Below are 20037 nucleotides of genomic sequence, written 5' to 3' on the forward strand. Positions count from 1 at the left end.
AATTCAGAAGGGCTCTATGCTTTTGGCTAGGGGTGCCAAGTGTGGGACTTTGTATCCCTTACATGTATCAGGGGTATTTGATCATGTTGTTGCAATAACCGAGCAGCCAAGCACTTCTTTGTGGCATTGCAGGTTGGGGCACATGAGCCAGAATGGAATGAAACTCTTATGCCGTTTGGGTTATGTACCGCATTTGAGTTTCTCTGATTTTGAATTTTGTGAGCACTGTCTCTATGGGAAGCAGACTAAATCAGCCCATAAAAGAAGGGGAAAAAAAGAGTTTGAAATGCTTGATTTGGTGCATTCAGACGTATGTGGTCCCATGCCTACACGGTCATTAGGCGGGGCTGAATACTATGTGACATTCATTGATGATGCAACTAGGAAAGTGTGGGCTTATGCTATAGCTCGGAAGAGTGATGTGTTCCAGGTATTTCAGAAATGGCTGGCCTTGGTTGAGAATCAGTCAGGTAGAACGCTTAAATGCCTACGGACTGATAATGGTGGAGAGTATCTCTCTCATGACTTTCAGCATTTCTGTGATACACGTGGGATTAAGAGGGAGCTCACATCCCCTCGTACTCCAGAGCAAAATCCAGTTGCAGAAAAGATGAACCGTACCATTCAAGAAAGGTTGCAATGCATGCTTTCCAATGCAAGTCTTTCTGGTGGTTTTTGGGCTGAGGCAATGAAGACTGCAGTGCATGTGATCAATAGATCACCTAGTAAGAGTTTGGATGGTGGTATTCCTGAAGAGGCATGGAGTGGCAAGAAGCCCTCTTACTCTCATTTGCGTATATTTGGGTGTGAGGCATATGCACATGTGCCAAAAGAGCTTCGAAAGAAGCTAGATCCTAAGTCTAGGAAATGCATCTTTCTAGGTTATGGTGAAAGTGGAGAGATGGGCTATCGTCTCTTGGATCCAGAAGCAAAGAAGATCATACGCAGCCATGATGTGGTCTTCAATGAGAAGAAGATGCATAAGGCACCCATGAGGGATGTGGAAATGAGGAGAATCACTTTCCAGGATGTGAATCCACCTGCATATGTTGATAGGCAGCAAGCTGTCCATGCACCAAATGTGCAAGAAATGGTACAACCAAGTACTCCCACAGGTATACAATCAAGGGTAGATGATGGATCATCTATTGGTGGAAATGATGAGCCAAATATGGCTGATATGCAAGTGGGACAGCAAGCTGAAATGCCCTTGAGAAGATCATCTAGAGTGTCTAGACCGCCTGATAGGTTTGTTCCAGGGGTAGACTATGTGATGCTTACTGATTGCGGGGAGCCTTCTTGCTACAGAGAGGCTATGATGCGTGAGGATCAACGCAAGTGGGAGTATGCTATGCAATCAGAGATGAGTTCACTTATGAAGAATAAGACTTGGGACTTGGTTTCTTTGCCACGTGGAAAGAAAGCATTGCCATGTAAATGGGTCTACAAAATGAAGGTCACAGGTGATGATGTGCCTAGGTACAAGGCCCGTTTGGTTGCTAAAGGGTTCAAGCACGAGAAGGGTGTGGACTTTGATGAGATATTCTCTCCGGTTGTGAAGATGACCACACTTAGATGCATGCTTGGACTAGTGGCATTAGAGGATATGGAACTTATGCAGATGGATGTCAAGACAGCTTTCTTGCATGGGGATTTGCATGAGGAAATTTACATGGTGCAGCCGGAAGGCTTTGAAGAAAAGGGCAAAGAGCATTTAGTTTGCAAGTTGAAAAAGAGTCTCTATGGTCTTAAGCAAGCACCTAGAGAATGGTATCAGAAGTTTGATGCCTTCATTCGGTCCCAGGGTTTTAGAAGGAGTGAAATTGATCACTGCCTCTACACTAAAAGGGCTAAGGATAGTAGCCTGATAATCCTGGCACTATATGTGGATGATATGCTATTGGCTAGCAAGAATACTTATGAGCTAGATGCATTAAAGGCCAAGTTGCATGAGGCCTTTGATATGAAGGATTTGGGACTTGCAGGTCATATTCTTGGTATGCGCATCACGCGTGATCGGAGTAGGAAACTCCTTTGGCTTTCACAAAAAGAGTATGTTACAAAAGTATTGCAGCGTTTCAATATGGAGGGGGGGAAGGCAGTGAGTACTCCATTGCCTCCATATGTGAAACTGAGTCATACAGATAGTCCCAAATCAGATGAGGAAAGGGCCATGATGGCCAAGGTTCCTTATGCATCAGCGGTTGGGAGTCTTATGTATGCTATGATAGCTACTAGACCAGACATTGCATTTGCAGTGGGAGTTGTTAGCCGGTATATGGCTAATCCAGGAAAGAGGCATTGGGAGGCAGTTAAGTGCATCATGAGGTACATGAAGGGTACCAAGGAGATGTGCATTTGCTTTGGTAAAGGAGACATGCGAGTACTTGGGTACACAGATTCAGACTATGCAGGGCATGTGGATAGTAGGAGATCCACTTCTGGTTATGTGTTCACCTTTGCAGGTGGTGCAGTGTCGTGGATGTCTCGCGCACAGAAGTGTGTTGCTTTGTCTACCACAGAGGCTGAGTATGTTGCAGCCACAGAGGGTTGCAAGGAGGCTATATGGCTTGATCGGCTAGTGGGAGATTTGGGGATTCATACAGGTGTACCGACATTGCATAGTGATTCCATGAGTGCTATTCAGCTAGCACGGAATCCGGTCTTTCATGCAAAGACCAAACACATTGAGGTCAGGTATCATTTCATCAGGGAGGTACTTGAGGACAAGCGCATAGAGCTTGTCAAGGTTCATACAGATGATAACCCTGCAGATATGCTGACGAAGAGTCTACCTAGTCAGCGGTTTGAGTATTGTCGTGTATTGATGGGCATTGGATAGTATGCTCACTAGTTATTCTCCCTTAAAGGCACATTGTCCTTTAAGTGGGAGGTTGTGGGGGTTAAAGGTCACTGTGCCTTAACCCCAGTTATGTACAATACTCAAACACATATATAAATGAATGAAAAAGAAGATTAGGGTGGTTCTGCACCCACCAAAACTTGTGTGGCTCTCTGTCTCTCTCTCTCGCTCTCTCTCCCTCTTCCGTTCTTGCTTCCGTTGAGAGCACTCTCACAAGTGTGGGACTTTGTATCCCTTACATGTATCAGGGGTGTTTGATCATGTTCTTGCAATAACCGAGCAGCCAAGCACTTCTTTATGGCATTGCCGGTTGGGCCATATGAGCCAAAATGGGATGAAACTCTTATGTCATTTGGGTTATGTACTGCATTTAAGTTTCTCTGATTTTGAATTTTGTGAGCACTGTCTCTATGGGAAGCAGACTAAATCAGCCCATAAAAGAAGCGAAAAGAAAGAGTTTGAAAAGCTTGATTTAGTGCATTCAGACGTATGTGGTCCCATGCCTACACGGTCATTAGGCAAAGCTGAATACTATGTGACATTCATTGATGATGCAACTAGGAAAGTGTGGGCTTATGCTATAGCTTGGAAGAGTGATGTGTTCTAGGTATTTCAGAAATGGCTGGCCTTGGTTGAGAATCAGTCAGGTAGAACACTTAAATGCCTACGGACTGACAATGGTGGAGAGTGTCTCTCTCATGACTTTCAGCATTTCTGTGGGATTAAGAGGGAGCTCACATCCCCTCGTACTCCAGAGCAAAATCCAGTTGTAGAAAAGATGAACCGTACCATTCAAGAAAGGTTGCAATGCATGCTTTCCAATGCAAGCCTTTCTTGTGGTTTTTGGGCTGAGGCAATGAAGATTGCAGTGCACGTGAAGAGGCATGGAGTGGCAAGAAGCCCTCTTACTCTCATTTGCGTATATTTGGGTGTGAGGCATATGCACATGTACCAAAAGAGCTTCGAAAGAAGCTAGATCCTAAGTCTAGGAAATGCATCTTTCTGGGTTATGGTGAAAGTGGAGAGATAGGCTATCGTCTCTGGGATCCAGAAGCAACGAAGATTATATGCAGCCATGATGTAGCCTTCAATGAGAAGAAGATGCATAAGGCACCCATATGGGATGTGGAAATGAGGAGAATCACTTTCCAAGACGTGAATCCACTTGCATATGTTGATAGATAGCAAGCTGTCCATGCACCAAATGTGCAAGAAATGGTACCACCAAGTACTCCCACAGATATACAATCAAGGGTAGATGATGGATCATCTATTGGTGGAAATGATGAGCCAAATGTGGCTGATATGCAGGTGGGACATCAAGCTGAAATGCCCTTGAGAAGATCATCTAAAGTGTTTAGACCGCTTAATAGGTTTGTTCTAGGGGTAGACTATGTGATGCTTACTGATTGTGGGGAGCCTTCTTGCTATAGAGAGGCTATGATGTGCAAGGATCAATGCAAGTGGGAGTATGCTATGCAATCAGAGATGAGTTCACTTATGAAGAATAAGACTTGGGACTTGGTTTCTTTGCCACATGGAAAGAAAGCATTGCCATGTAAATGGGTCTACAAGATGAAGGTCATAGGTGATGATTTGCCTAGGTACAAGGCCCGTTTGGTCGCTGAAGGGTTCAAGCAAGAGAAGGGTGTGGACTTTGATGAGATATTCTCTCCAGTTGTGAAGATGACCACACTTAGATGCATGCTTGGACTAGTGGCAGCAGAGGATATGGAGCTTATGTAGCTGGATGTCAAGACAATTTTCTTGCATGGGGATCTGCATGAGGAAATTTACATGGTGCAGCCAGAAGGCTTTGAAGAAAAGGGCAAAGAGCATTTAGTTTGCAAGCTGAAGAAGAGTCTCCATGGTCTTAAGCAAGCGCCTAGAGAATGGTATTAGAAGTTTGATGCTTTCATTCGGTCCCAGGGTTTTAGAAGTAGTGAAATTAATCACTGCCTCTACACTAAAAGGGTTAAGGATAATAGCCAGATACTCCTGGCACTATATGTGGATGATATGCTATTGGCTAGCAAGAATACTTATGAGCTAGATGCACTAAAGGCCAAGTTGCATGAGGCCTTTGATATGAAGGATTTGGGACTTGTAGGTCATATTCTTGGTATGCGCATCACACATGATCGGAGTAGGAAACTCCTTTGGCTTTCACAAAAGGAGTATGTTACAAAAGTATTGCAGCGTTTCAATATGGAGGGGGGGAAGGTAGTGAGTACTCCATTGCCTCCATATGTGAAACTGAGTCGTACATGTAGTCCCAAATCAGATGAGGAGAGGGCCATGATGCCCAAGGTTCCTTATGCAGCAGCGGTTGGGAGTCTTATGTATGCTATGATAGCTACTAGACCAGACATTGCATTTGCAGTGGGAGTTGTTAGCCGGTATATGGCTAATCCAAGAAAGAGGCATTGGGAGGCAGTTAAGTGCATCATGAGGTACATGAAGGGTACCAAGGAGATGTGCATCTACTTTGGTAGAGGAGACATGCATGTCCTTGGGTACACAGATTTAGACTATGCAGGGCATGTGGATAGTAGGAGATCCACTTCTGGTTACGTGTTCACCTTTGTAGGTGGTGCAGTGTCGTGGATGTCTCATGCATAGAAGTGCGTTGCTTTGTCTACCATAGAGGCTAAGTATGTTGCAGCCACAGAGGATTGCAAGGAGGCTATATGGCTTGATCGGCTTATGGGAGATTTGGGGATTCATACAGGTGTACCGACATTGCATAATGATTCCATGAGTGCTATTCAGCTAGCACAGAATCCGGTCTTTCATGCAAAGACCAAACACATTGAGGTCAGGTACCATTTCATCAGGGAGGTACTTGAGGACAAGCGCATAGAGCTTGTCAAGGTTCATACAGATGATAACCCTGCAAATATGCTGACGAAGAGTCTACCTAGTCAGCCGTTTGAGTATTGTTGTGTATTAATGGGCATTGGATAGTATGCTCACTGGTTGTTCTCCCTTAAAGGCACATTGTCCTTTAAGTGGGAGGTTGTGGGGGTTAAAGGTCAATGTGCCTTTACCCCGGTTATGTATAATACTCAAACACATATATAAATGAATGAAAAAGAAGATTAGGGTGTTCTGCACCCACCAAAAACTTGTGTGGCTCTCTGTTTCTCTCTCTCCCTCTTTCGTTCTGCTTCCGTTGAGAGCACTCTCATATTCATGATTAATTCTTGTTGATTATTGGTGAGGACAAACCCTCTTCTAATTTTTGGCCAACTCTTCAACTTCCAAGTAGTCTTGTCCCACAACTAACCCTAGCTTTGAAGCCCCTTCTTGAAAAGAAGATTGGCTCTAATAAGATCTTCATCACTCAAAAGGTTCTCTTGGAAAATAATAGACACCGAAATCAAATCTAAAGCCATGGAAGCCCCTTTACCAGAGAAGACTATAAAGCTCTTGATTTTTTCAAAAGTTGTCCACCAAAGGGATTTCCATAGCGGGCTCCCTTTGGTGTTGGAGGGTTTCGAGCAACACAAACATGAGAGTAAAGGGTATCTCTTCCATGTTGGAGCCCTGATATCACACACTTGCACCAAGTGCATATGGGATAAGTCCCATAGTGACACGTGGCACTCACACATGACTCACACAAAGACTAGTACTAGATCTCCTAGTACAACACACCATACGTCACATCAACACACTCTTTGGCTATGATATCTCCAACACCCCCATTCAGAGCAAAGAGTATGAGACCCAACATGCAAAGAGTACACCGATCCCCCCTCTACCGCAATACTGCAAAGAGTAAGTCCAATTATCCAATAGCTCCCGTGTGATAGTGACTTCGCAGTCAGCTTGCGATTGGCAAGGGCAAACCATCACTTGTCACCCCCCCTTACTTTGAATTGGGTAGTCAATACCATCAAATCAAAGTAAAAGGCAATACATTCATTTTTGGGGGACAACCTAGGGCAGAGTACCTCTTATTGACTCCAAATACATTCATTTTAGAGGGACAACTGAGAACCTTTATTGATGCAACACAAACACATTGTAGCATGTAGAGACATCTTTGATGTTTCAAGCGCATTTGCAATATGTTGTGTCCATCCATTCATTGATGTCCAATGAAAATTGTGGCACATACATTATATGTCCATATTGGCACAAAATGTATCTTTAGGTGAATAAAGAAGAGTACTCATGTTTTTTGAAACTTCCATGAAAACATGACATCAACAAAATCCTCAAGTCTAATTTCATATATGCAACATGCACGGCAAATTAATATTTTTAGATCAATACCCTCTAAGGAGGGTAATAAAAAAGGACATGAATGATGTATGTATAATCATATTCCTTTGTATGTTTCAAAAAAGGGCATCCATGTTTCAAACGAGTTATCAATCCTAGACTTGATAAGATTAAAAAATTACTCTCTTAGCTGGGTATTATCTTCAACAAGTGAGCTCCTAGATGAAAATCTATTGCCATCGTCGCATATGGAGCTAAATGTATCTCCACGGCCACTATCAATTCTTATGAATGACCCATAGGGAGATGACAATTTAATGGCTAGTTATCTCTTGACCTCTGCCCCTCCCAGTAAGGGGCCTAAATACACTCTCTTGGGAGCACCACCCCATCTTCCACCACATGTATAGGGAGCATTTTGAAATTCTAGTATTTCAAGGCTATCTCCCTACAACTATCCTAGCTCTTTTTGGATTTAGTGTTTTGACAAAAAGATGGACACGCCTACCATTCAACCCAAGGAACAAGTTTGATTTTGGATCCTCAAGGACCAATATGACACCCTCCACAACCATATCTTGATAGCATGAAAAGATCGTTTCCTATTTAAATTAGTATATAAGAAAAAAATAGCACTATGAAGGAAAGAGTACATTTTGATAGCAAGGTTACTACCCTACATGAACTTGTAAACATGACTAAGACTATACCATACTACATGGTCGAACCACATAATTGTATGAGGGCATGGTGCACCTAATGCCCCACAATTACACTTTAGATAGGGCCTCATGTAGATTCCATACATCCAAGGCTTTTATAGGTGGTATCAATGTCTTGTGACTACAATATAAACCATGGCAGTGTCCTTGTGTGTTGGCTTACCATCCATGGCAAGCATTTTAAAGCTCTATTGTAAATAGTAGTACCCTCTACCATACCGCTAAGCATTGCCTAATTTCAAAAGTGATCAGCACCATGATACTAAGATCACTCAACTCTGCTATAGCTTATGGCCAACTTGATATGAAATTATTCCTTCTAATATCCTCCTTGGAATAATCAAATTTACATTGATGTCCTATCCACTACTTGATGTATTTCCAAATGTAGGGAATTCCTATATTAGTAAATCTTTATCCATTTTGGATGTTCTTTAGAACTAAAAGGGGCAACAGAGATAATACATTTCTTGCCACTATTGTCTTCATGATAATATTTTGCATATACTTGATAAAAATATTTACTTGTATTCTTAGAATCCATATTGTATTGTTCATATTGTGAGCGATCAATGCTCATAATTATTGCAATGACTTTTGAAAGCTTTTTGTAACATGGAGAGTGCGTTATCTACTTCCCTAAGTGAGAACTCCCAAATACAGCACCAATCAATACACCGAATTTGATAAGAAAAAGTTATTGGCAATCAACATCTGATGATAGTAGATCACCATAAAACTCTTGAATCAATCTATGTATATCCATATGAGCAATGATTGCTAAAAATGCTTGGATACTCATTTTTAAACAAGTAGAGGACCTTTATATCTATCTTTATGAGATCACCATGCCATAGATAGTCCTACATTTGGAGAAGAGAATAAAAATTAAGGTTATGTCAAGGATGGCAATAAGCAAGATGAAAAATCTCCCTTCTCCATCCTATACACATATAGAATTAGATGGTACAACCTTGTCTAGACATTTTGCAATATCCTAAGGAGTTCCACATTTTGACAAAACTGTATAGTAAACACAAAACACAGTAAAGGACTCCACTCGCTTGCATCCATTGATAAAAAAAGATATATTAGAACATAAAAACCTTTTATTCGGACTACAGGATCAATGCAAAGCTCCTCTTGTAATTGATGTTGCAAGACCACATGTGATTACTATAAACCTAGTCAAACCTTATCAAATCATTCATGTTAGCTAGAGGTACATCCAAGGGCACCTCCCTATTCAAGGCACCATAAATGTTCCATAGTTTAAAAAAAGTCCTAACACTCATCATACACCTTGATGTTCAATGCCAAACTCAACCATGTAGAAGTCGACAACATGAAAGAGAATATGTTAAACTGATCAAATTCTAAAAAACATGAGAGAGAACCTTTGATATCATAACATAAAAAAGATTCAATTGAGTGTTCGACCATATAGCATTATCAATTAATCTAATTTTGCTACCAAAATGTAGCTATATAGAACATCACCAAGGAAGTACATTTTGCTCCTTTTGTAGAGTACACTCCCACTCACCTGACATAAGTACCCTGTCTCGCCGTCAGTTTTATTCCTGGAGCAGAAGATAGAACGGAAGCTAACATTTATTTAAGCCCACACCAAATCAAGGCACACATACTAGTGCCAATCTTAGAACTCCCAATGTGTTATCCACGTGCCTCATGTTTACACGTGATACCAATTGGGATATTTGTATATTAAAAGTGTAATCATTCATCCAATCCACTTTAATGTCCAATATCTTCAATGAACCACATGTCAAATGCATCATACTTCATCCTACAAGAAAAGGTTCTCATCCCTTCATTTCAAATACATAACTTGCTCTATATGCTTTATGCCTCTACCACTAGCTACATAAAATTGTAGGTTTTGCTTACGGATGACCAACAAGTTTTCCTAGTGTCTCTAGCGTTCACAATCTAGGAATCCTTGTAAAATCAATTTGAAAGTTTATGTAACCTGAATCTGCAAGGAAATTAACAAAGATAGAGCAACTATCTTCCATGAGCTATCAACTCACTGAAGCCTACAAAAAATTTGCAATCCAAAAAACATCTAAAATATTACATTACCTTGTAGTGTTAGTAGATTAATATCACTATTAATTACCATAATTCGCTATCGTCTTCCTAACCTAATGTGCATCAAAGTTTTGAATGGGTCTCTCAATCCTCACCTTCTCTCATCAACATATTCTCCTAAGCTTTGGTAGATGATGTCTCTCAATGTATCTTAGATTCCTTTGCATTTGTCCTATCGCGCTAGGACAAAGCTATTCCTGATGGTGATTTTTATGGTGGTGAAAGAGAATCACTAGTCAATACCAAGTTTTGAGAGTTCCCTAGGGGTGATTGAAGCACTATTGGGGTTGCTTACTCCGTGGGAGAATTAATCAACTGATTTGAGGAAGTTTGAAGGAGAGTAGTTTGAAAAAGTATTAAATTCCACTAGCTTGTCCAACCTGTAGGGTTTGACCCTTTGGAATTGAAGATGATTTAATCTTTGGTATAGTTTGAGCAATAGGCATTGTCTTCAATTATCTTGTATATTCTAATTAAAGAATGCACAAATGCTATTAGGATTGTCTCATTTGATGTATTTAAGAATTTGGTGAAGATAGATCTAAGTTCTCACTTTTGTTGTGTGAGCTCGTCTAAATGGTAATGCAAAATTAAGTAATTTTGCAATCAAAACTGGCACTTTAGTTAGGATGGCTTCCCAATTTTGGCATTGAAATTTGGGTTTTCAATAGGGATTAATTTGGTGCCCAAACGACCAAAATATAGCCTTTGCAATATAGCCCCCTCCACAATAAAACAAAAAAAATTAGGGTCAAATTTGAGGAAAATTGAAAGAAGGGGACCCCTTTCTTTCTTTCTTTTTCAAGCTTAGTTAGCCTAACCACAATTAAATTAATTAACCTAAATATGGTTAATGGTAGTAATAGTATAGTAGGTGTTCATAGAAAACCTCCAAACTATGTACGATGGACCTGCAAGATTTTCATTTTCAAGTGTTAATCAGATTCTCTCACTTTTGTAAAACCTCAAACTTTTAGGCACATTCAGTTATATTTTAACTGCCTCACAAATTTGAAAGTCGGTTATATTTTAGGCAATGTAGTTATATTTTAGCAAAAAAACCTGTGGGGGTTAGGGTTTTAGGGTTAGGGTTTCACGAACTTATGTACACAAGCTAGGGCTTCGTATTCATATAATTTCATTTCATCAAAGTGTTTGGGGCTCTGATGATGAAACACAATTCTTGATCCGTCGTTTGTAGCCGGACTTGAGAGCTTTTGCAGAAATTTGGGCTGAGGAGACACCCCTTTGCGAGATCGTATCCGGTAGGATGCTTGTGGATTTCAAGTTTCTGTTGCGTGGCCTCCGTTAGATTGTGAAATTACGTTTGAACTATGCACAATCCAATACCCCGGGCCGCTCTGATTCCGGAAGATGCGGCCCTAAGCTTGTGCTAGATGAAAGTAGTTGCTTCGTGTTGCAGGCGTCGTGCTTTATTCACACTGCCTGTGTCTATTGAAGCAGCACATTTCCTGTTGCCTGTCATGTGGCGTGCTTTCTAGCTTATTTCGGAATTTCCGTAATCTGCTGTAGTTTATGTGCGTACGTCTCTGAATTCAATTACCAAAGAGTAGAGGCGGATCTTCACACAGGCGATTCACGAGAAGCATTGTTTCTCGGTAACAGTACCCCAATGTTTGGTTGGCTTTTCCCTAGTCCTTTAACACGCTTCTCTGTATTCGTCGGACCTTTAACATGTTTAGTTTTAGTTGCAGTAGGATAAGTTATTGCTCTGAAATTCGTGAAAGCTCGTCTCAGTTTGTCCTCCTAAACAATGCTTGCGCTATTCTTTCTTGTTTTACAAATAGGCGATTACATTTGGAGCTCAGATGCATTCTCAACTGAGTTCCTCATCGTAAGCTTGCGTCGGGCTACACTCTGTCAATGTCCCCTTGCTATCAATTACCGGTTTTTGGGTCACTCGGTGAATGTCCTTGCTATCTATTACCGTTTTTTGGGTCACTCGGTGAATGGGCGGTCCTCACTACAGCCATTCGGCACATCCCAAACTCATGTGGATGCGTAGTTGAACAATGATGATTTGCCAGATCTCTAACCATCCTTACTAGGCCTTACCGTATGTCAAGGTTTCTTTATATTTCTTATATTATTTTGCTTCTGGCATGTGATGGAGGATAAGGCATGCCAAGATTCGCACCTCTTAACATATACTTGAAGGATATATCAATAGTCCACAGGTTTAAAATGGAGACTTCGGATGCTTATTGCTCTTTTGCATCAAATGCGATGGAATATCTGAAGTTGGAAGTTGCAAGTTATCTTCATTTACTTGTTCTAAGATCAATCTCCATGTTCAAGGTGTGACTTAAAAAAAAAGAAAATATTGGTCTTTTGTCTTGAGAAGTGTCTTGTCAATGGGGACAACCAATAAAGCAAAGGTGATGATAGACCTAGCTATATCAATATTATGAGAACAAAGCAAAGATGATGATAAATGTAGCTATTTCAATGCTATGGGGACTGACTTGTCTTGAGAAATATTATTCTTAAGTCGTAATTTCTAGTATTTTATAGGAATATTAATTTATTGTTGGTTTAGTTCGAAAAGTGAATTTGCAAATAATCTCGACGAGCAAAGACCCTTGAGCAAAGACCCTTGAAAATGCAAACTCTAAGAATGAAAAAAAGTGGCATTGAGAGACACAACCATTCCATGTAAAAGCTTTCCAATTTGAAAAACTTGTGGACATAAAGGAATAGTACACAACTCTGCCACTAATAAAGCCTATAAGAAAAATTCCATTGAGCATGATGTAAGAGGCCAAAAGCATGAGTAGAAAAGTTAAGAGTAACTTGATCTTTCTATGATGGGCTAGTGACTCTCTATGTTGGGTCTAAGATTTTATTTATAAATCTTAGTATCTAAATGCTTCTTATAAATTTTAAACATTTTTAGAGACTATTCTTTTGAGTCTAGAACTTTGTGTGCATGCTTATAAGTTCAACGATTGTTATGTGAGTGTGCCAACATTTCTAAAGTAGTAGTAATATATATATGTATGTATATGTATATGCATATATATGTGTATCTATCTATCTATCTATCTATCTATCTATCTATCTATCTATCTATCTGTGTATCTATCTGTGTATGTGTGTGTGTGTATATATATATATATATACACGTATATGCATATATATGTGTATATATATATATCTATGTATGTGTATATATATATATCTATGTATGTGTATATATATATATATACACGTATATGTATATGCATATATATGTGTATATATATATATATATATATCTATGTATGTGTATATGTGTGTGTGTATTTATTTTGTATATTAAATAATTATTTAAATTTGGTTAATATTTAAGAAATAATTTATAAATTAGTATAACATATGTAGACTATACATATATAAATATATGTATATTCATTTGTTTTAGATATTATATAATTATTTAAATTTGGTTATTATTTAAGAAATTATTTATAAATTAATATAACGTATGTATAATCTCTCTCGTATCTTGCACGTCTCTCTACTCTCTTCTCTCTCTCTCTCTCTCTCTCTCTCTCTCCTCTCTTGCCCACTCTCCTCTCCTCTCCTCTCTCCCCCACCTAAGTTTGTAGCTTCTCATAGACCCAATACAAGGTTGAATGATGGGATAGTATAATAGTTTAAAGCTTCATGGATCTTTGTATCACCAAATTGGACCATTTCTTCCAACTATGTATAGTCTATTGGCTTAGGTGAGGAAGAAGTAGGTTGCAACAGCTTACGGCAAACAGGTTGTAGCAGAAAGTCATCAATCTGTTGCTTATCCCCTAGCATAGAGAACAATGCGAGGAACATATGCATGTTTGAAACTTTCTTGGTCCCTCCAACACATTGTCAATAGCATGTTGAAGTTGAATCACATTTCTCATTGCTTTCTTTCTACAACTACAAACTTTTAGAATTGGACCTTGTAGTCATCAAGTTCATTAAACATCAGGCCTTGCATTCATAAGGATGATTGAGTGAATCTAGGAGCAGATTGAGGAGATGATTGTGGAGCTTTGAGGTCATCAGTAATGTCAGTGACCTTGTATGAGGTGCCTACTTAAGGACCTCTTTCTTCTTCATTCTATAAGCAAGTATTCTGATTTTGTGTCCACTCTACTCTTTCCTTTCAGTATTCCAACATGGTATCAGAGCCCTTTGATCCCCCTTGAGCCCATTTCTGCCACATCATCATCTTCTTCTTCATCTTCTTCTTCTCCATTTTCCTCTTTCTTCCCAAAATCTTTGAGAGCTTGGTTCTCCATCTACAAACGACCATTGCCCAAACCCTCTGAGCTGGAAACTCCTCTAGTATGGGCGAACTTCCACCTGCAAGCAATTGAAGAAAAAACGTCTGTGGTGGCTGCCATTCTCCAAACAGCGAATTTCTTCTGTTGCTCAATACTCCCTGCATACTCTGCCATTGCCTGAGCCCTCTTAGGAGTAGATGGGCGACCTCAAGACGAAGATTTTGAGCCATTTTTCAGGTCATTTGGTTCAGTAACGAGGGAGAAATCGTCAAAACTCAGTTTCAGCTTGTAGCAACTCTCTCGGGCAAAAGTGCGTACCATTTCGTCCAACCTCTGTGCTGGACCTTCTCTGGTATATGAGCTTTCTTTTGCTTCAGAAAGCCCTCTTTTCCTTGCTTTGAAGAGTGAGCTACAAGCCCTCCAAGTTCAGCTTTTCAGTTTTGACAGTTTTGGACAAGTTTTTGAAGATGATGCTACATAAAATGCTACTCTAGCATTTCTGGTTTTTTGAAGCTTTCAATAACTTCAGTACAAGTGTGGATTCAGTTTTGTTTTGACTTGCTAGACCTGGTTTTGATTGGAAAGTGTTTATTTCATCCACTTCTATGAAGCATGTAAGTGAAAGCATCATTGTTTGAAATTTGGTCACAAGACTTTGCTACATTAAATGCTTATATTTTGAAGCATTTCAGTTGTTATTCTAAGCCTTGTAAGAGAGAAGACACTACCCAATACTTGGGTTAGAGCCTCTCATGGCTTGCTTATGCAAAATATGTGAAAGCCAAAACATAAAGCAATGTCTTGTTATGCTACAAAGGATGAAAATGCCAACCTGACTTCCTTGTTGAAGATTGCCAAAACAATGGTTGCCAAAAAGGAAGCAACTACAGAGATCTACCCTCTCATAGAACTTTTATTTGACTCCAAGTACAAGAAAAAGATGAAGGTCAGATACTTAAGATATGCTTCTCTACACAACTATGGAGATGACAAGATAATTGTTCTCTTGAAGGATATGACTTTCAGATCCACTTGTTCTATCATAGTACCATCTTATAAGGCACTAGACACTGCCCATGTGGTAAGACCTTGCCTTGACATGGATATTTTGCCTCCACAAGATGAGGCATCCCATGAAGATTATGCATTTTAAAACATCTCTATGTATGCTCCAGATCTCTCTTTTATGTCAAGGTACTCAGCCTGGATAGTCCTCCAAAATGAATGAAAATAAACTATTGTGTTTTGTGTGTTTTGTAAACACCTCTGGTCACCTTATGATGTAGGCCATGTGTATGTTTTGTTCCATGGTACCTCCTACAGACATTGTGTGCATGTACATGTAGGGGAGATAACCATTGGAAGGTATGTTTGTATCCCTTTCTGTTTACCTTACACCCAAGGAAACCCTTGCTAGCATGAGAACCTAGCCATAGATTTATCCTTGACCACCATGAGATGGCATGAGAAACTATGAGACTAGATGTATCCTTGACATAGCTTGAGGCATTCCCTTGAGGGGGGGTTTGTTGGGATATCTCAAGGTGTATGCCTCAGGCACACCTTATGTTTCTATGTGTGAGTGCTAGAGGCACAGTTAGGTGCCCACAAGCATAGTTAGGTGGTGGAAAAGCCACATAGGATGATTGAGTGAATCTAGGAGCAGATTGAGGAGATGATTGTGGAGCTTTGAGGTCATCAGTGATGTCAGTGACCTTGTATGAGGTGCCTACTTAAGGACCTCTTTCTTCTTCATTCTATAAGCAAGTATTCTGATTTTGTGTTCACTCTACTCTTTCCTTTCAGTATTCCAACAAAGGAAACATCTTTTGTAGAAGAACTTCAAAGATGGAGAAGGACATAGACGTTTACTACCTTGTTAAGGTTGCTTTTCAAGCTCATTACTACAGCTCATTATTTTTTGCCAAATTATTCGAGAGCTACGACTAAAGGGCAAGTTGTTTCGCATGCTCCTCTAATTTCATTGTCCTTCGCCTTACTTTCTCAACCTTCATCTTTTTATCTCTTAAGGCACCTTGAGATATCTAATTACAATTAGTATTGTTGTTGTGTGCCTCTGCCTTTTCTTCTCTTGTGCTTATTTATTCCACTCTCCTTGAAAGACAAATAACTGTTAGCTCCAATGACTTATCATTCCAGATCCAAAGAGATCATCCAAACTCGTAAAATTGTAATTAGTAACTCAATGAATTTTAATTTAGAGTTACTTGAATTTTCATAAGCCAATCGATCTCTTCCTTTCGCTTCAATAATGTGATTGAAAATCTTCACTATAGCAAAGTTTTTGGAGGAAGTTTAGCACCAATCGTAATGCAATTGAGATCGCTATTGTCAACTGTAAATTGCATCAGGATTGACAGATTTGTTCCATGGATACCCTGATCAAAAGGAAAGTAGTGTGTTAACTAGCAATGCATGAGAGTTTATTTTGTATATCATTGATAGTTTCCATGTTCAAGGTAGGTTGTGGTGAGACATTCAAGCCATGACATTCAAGCCCATGGAAGGTCGTGTTAAGGCATGCCACATGGCGCTACCCTCTGAGTACCACATAGTACCTTAGAAATAAAGAAATATAGATGTTGGTAAACACAACTCTCACTAATACTTGCTAACGCCCATATCCCATTTTACTACAAATTCGACAAATATGTGGGTGAATGCTTGTAAGAATTTCTTCCAACATCCCATCTTCCACCACCTTAGGTCCTAGAGCTCATAGTCATAAGGGACAAAATTATCCCTCTAAAAGTCATTTGCTAGGTCGTAGCTATAATAGAAGACATCCTTTTGACAAATGAAGAAGGTGGGTTTTTCAACAAAAAATAGGAATGTAATAGGAATGGCGATTAGCACATTTTGAAGGGTAGCATGCAAGACGCTCACTGTCGGTAAGTCTCAAAAGCATTTGAGGTGACATGGGTGCAATGTCTCCAGCTTCGACTAGAACACACTTTCCTTCTCCATTTTTTGATTATTGGCTTGTTGGGTCTCTACGACGGGTTAGAGACTCGCTCCGCTGGTTCTCAAGGAGGGATCTTATAATTTCATGAAACATAATTTAAAGTCAAATCAAGCCCCGCCTCCAACATAGCCACCACTTGGCTTGGCTCAACTAGATGAGAAGCCATTATATGTTTGATTGAGGATTTGAAACCCCCCCCCCCTCCTCTCTCTATCTCTGTAGCTGTCTCCCTCATGCAAGCACATAAAGGTGCTAAAACATCTTTTTGTGTGTGTGTGTGTGTGTGTGTGTCTCTCTCTCTCTCTCTACCTACCTATCACACACACACACTCTCTCTCTCTCTCTAAGTGCGCGTATAATATTTTTCTCTTCATCACGTACTCATGTGCGCTCTCTCCCCTGTGAGTGTCTTCTTGACATGCATACACACATGGCCCTCCCTTCTCATTCTTGTGGACACCTCTAAGACCCGTATATTTTTGTTTAGGACCTTCGTTATCTTTGTTTCAAGGAATAAAGTTTCTCGAATTAAAGTTGGTCTATGCAACAAAGATTTTGATAATAATAAAACATCTATTCGTCATAGGTTATAGTAGCATCTTTGAAGATATATATATATATTTATTGTCCTTTTTCTCTCACCTCGGGGCGTTGCTCTACTTCTTAACCTGTGGCTTCCTTGATAGATCTCTCCACATTGACTCTGGACCCTGCAATGCAAACTTAGCTTGGACCTTGCCTATCTAATACTCGAGCCTCATCTGAGCAATTAGTAGAGCCACTCTAGATAAAGATCCTTTTCAATTAGTTCGTGAACATCTCATGGCATTGATTTTTGATCTATTAGAAGGATTCCTTTAACCAAACGTCTACTATTCTGTACTCGCTCTGTTTCTTATGAAAATATAGCAACTCATAGATGATCTTTCCATTGTCCATAGGGTTTTGTAGAATGAGGATGAGACCATGTTCTTCAGGTTTGCAAGGATATGCTCCCAAATTTTGTGAATCATGAAAATTTCTCCAATTTGTTTGGTACATACATAAAGCCTCTCATCCATGAGTCTCACGTGAATTAGAAAAAGAAACAATCAATGCTTAGTATATGATAATTGTCGGATTGCAACAGTAGCACTCGTCTAAAATATAGATTTATTTATATAAATATAAATAGAGATAAATATAAATATAAATATGTGTGTGTGTGTGAGTGTGTAAAAAGAGTGTGTGTGTGTGTTCTTTCACTAAAAAAAGTGTGTGTGTGTTTATATTTATATATTGATTTGCGTTTTTATATATTTATATATTGATTTGTGTGTGTTTTTATATTTCTCTGCCTCTCCAAGTCTCTCTCTCTCTCTCTCTCTCTCTCTCTCTCAGCCTTCCCCTCCAAGTTTTGTGAAATCGATTGAGGCTCTGATTCAGGTCGTGGGGTGTGTGTGTGTTCAATTTCTAAGAATTGCTTCGGATGAGTCCATTCGGCTCCTTGCATTTTTGCTACGAAGTTAAAATACCTCTCTCTCTCTCTCTCTATATATATATATATATATATATATATATATATATGTACATACATACATATATACATATATACAGATACACAGTAGAGGCAGTGTGAATAACAAATATGATTGCGAAAGATTGAGGCTCATTTGTAGGAAATATGTGGATGAGATCGCTCAGAAGTGTGCACCATACCTTATGCATTTCTGTTTCGGGTGTCAAAATGATGCTGCCTCTCTCTCTCTACACACACACACGTGTGCATGCGCACGTACACACACATATATTTGTTTATTTATGTTTATTTATATTTATAATTCTCCCTCTCTCCAAGTGGCAGTCTCTCTTCTTCTCTTTCTCTTTGTCTCTGTCTCTGTCTCTCTCTCTCTTTCATTTTCTCTCTCTACTCTTGGTTTCTCTCTCTAGTCTCCTCTCTCTCCACTCCCTTTAGTCTCATCTCTCTCATCTATCTCTTGTGTTGCACGCGGTTAGATTGGCAGTTGGCAGTGCTGTTGGCTGGCGTGTCTTGCACGGTCAGATTGGTAGTGGTGTGAGATGCCACATGGCACACGGTGCCTCTCTGCCTCTTGCACTATGACATGCGACATGGCGTGTGCACAGTGTTGTGCCACCTCACCTCATAGTTGCGCCACCTCATAGTCGCTCATGTGATTGGCTACCACGTGCAATCGGCACGTGGTAGGAGCCAGCACTGGCGGCCGGCCAGACTGTGCAAGCATTAAACTCTCTGCCCTCTACTGCCATTAAACTCTGCCCTCTTCTACCATCAATTGCCGGTAGCCTCCCTTTGGTCTTCATCTAAAGCATCTTGATCTAATGGTACGAAAGATCTTGATCTAACGGTGCGAAAGATCTAGAGCCTCTTGAACCTCTCTCTCCTCCTCACCCGAACCTCTTGAATGCTTCCCCGAGCCTCCACAATCGTGCCACGTTGGCTTCTTGAGCCTCCATAATCGTGCCACGTGGGCTTGGTATGCCTCTCTCCCTCCTTCAGAAATAGTAAGAAGACAACAAATGTATCATAGCAACCAAGGGCCGATCTTTTGGAAATAAAAGGATAGTTCTTAACTCTCACTAATATAGCCCAAAAGAAATTCCCATTGAGTGTGGTGATAGAGGCCAAAAGCATGAGTGGTTAAATTCGAAAACAAGTAATATATCATAGCAACCAAAGGCCGATTGCCTTTCAAAAATATAGCACCATTTTCTTGTTATGTGCCAAAATGAGAATATGAACATTGACCACCATGCATTTTCGATGAAGAAAGATGATTCATAGAGAGTATTCTAATGCTCTTTTCGGTGTCTCCATAAAAGTGG

The 20037-nt window shown here is 39.9% G+C and overlaps 1 non-coding gene across 1 annotated transcript; it reads left to right on the top strand.

Annotated features, from left to right (window-relative positions):
- Positions 1-11267: 11267 nt before the first annotated feature.
- On the top strand, positions 11268-11404 carry LOC147900395 (small nucleolar RNA snoR134). Its single transcript, XR_015541364.1, has one exon. It is a non-coding gene; the product is annotated as a small nucleolar RNA snoR134 (small nucleolar RNA).
- Positions 11405-20037: the final 8633 nt, after the last annotated feature.

The sequence above is a fragment of the Dipteris shenzhenensis genome, chromosome 7, assembly GCF_047967505.1.
Source record: "Dipteris shenzhenensis isolate YYH24624 ecotype China chromosome 7, Dip_SZ_1.0, whole genome shotgun sequence".
Taxonomy (NCBI): domain Eukaryota; kingdom Viridiplantae; phylum Streptophyta; class Polypodiopsida; order Gleicheniales; family Dipteridaceae; genus Dipteris; species Dipteris shenzhenensis.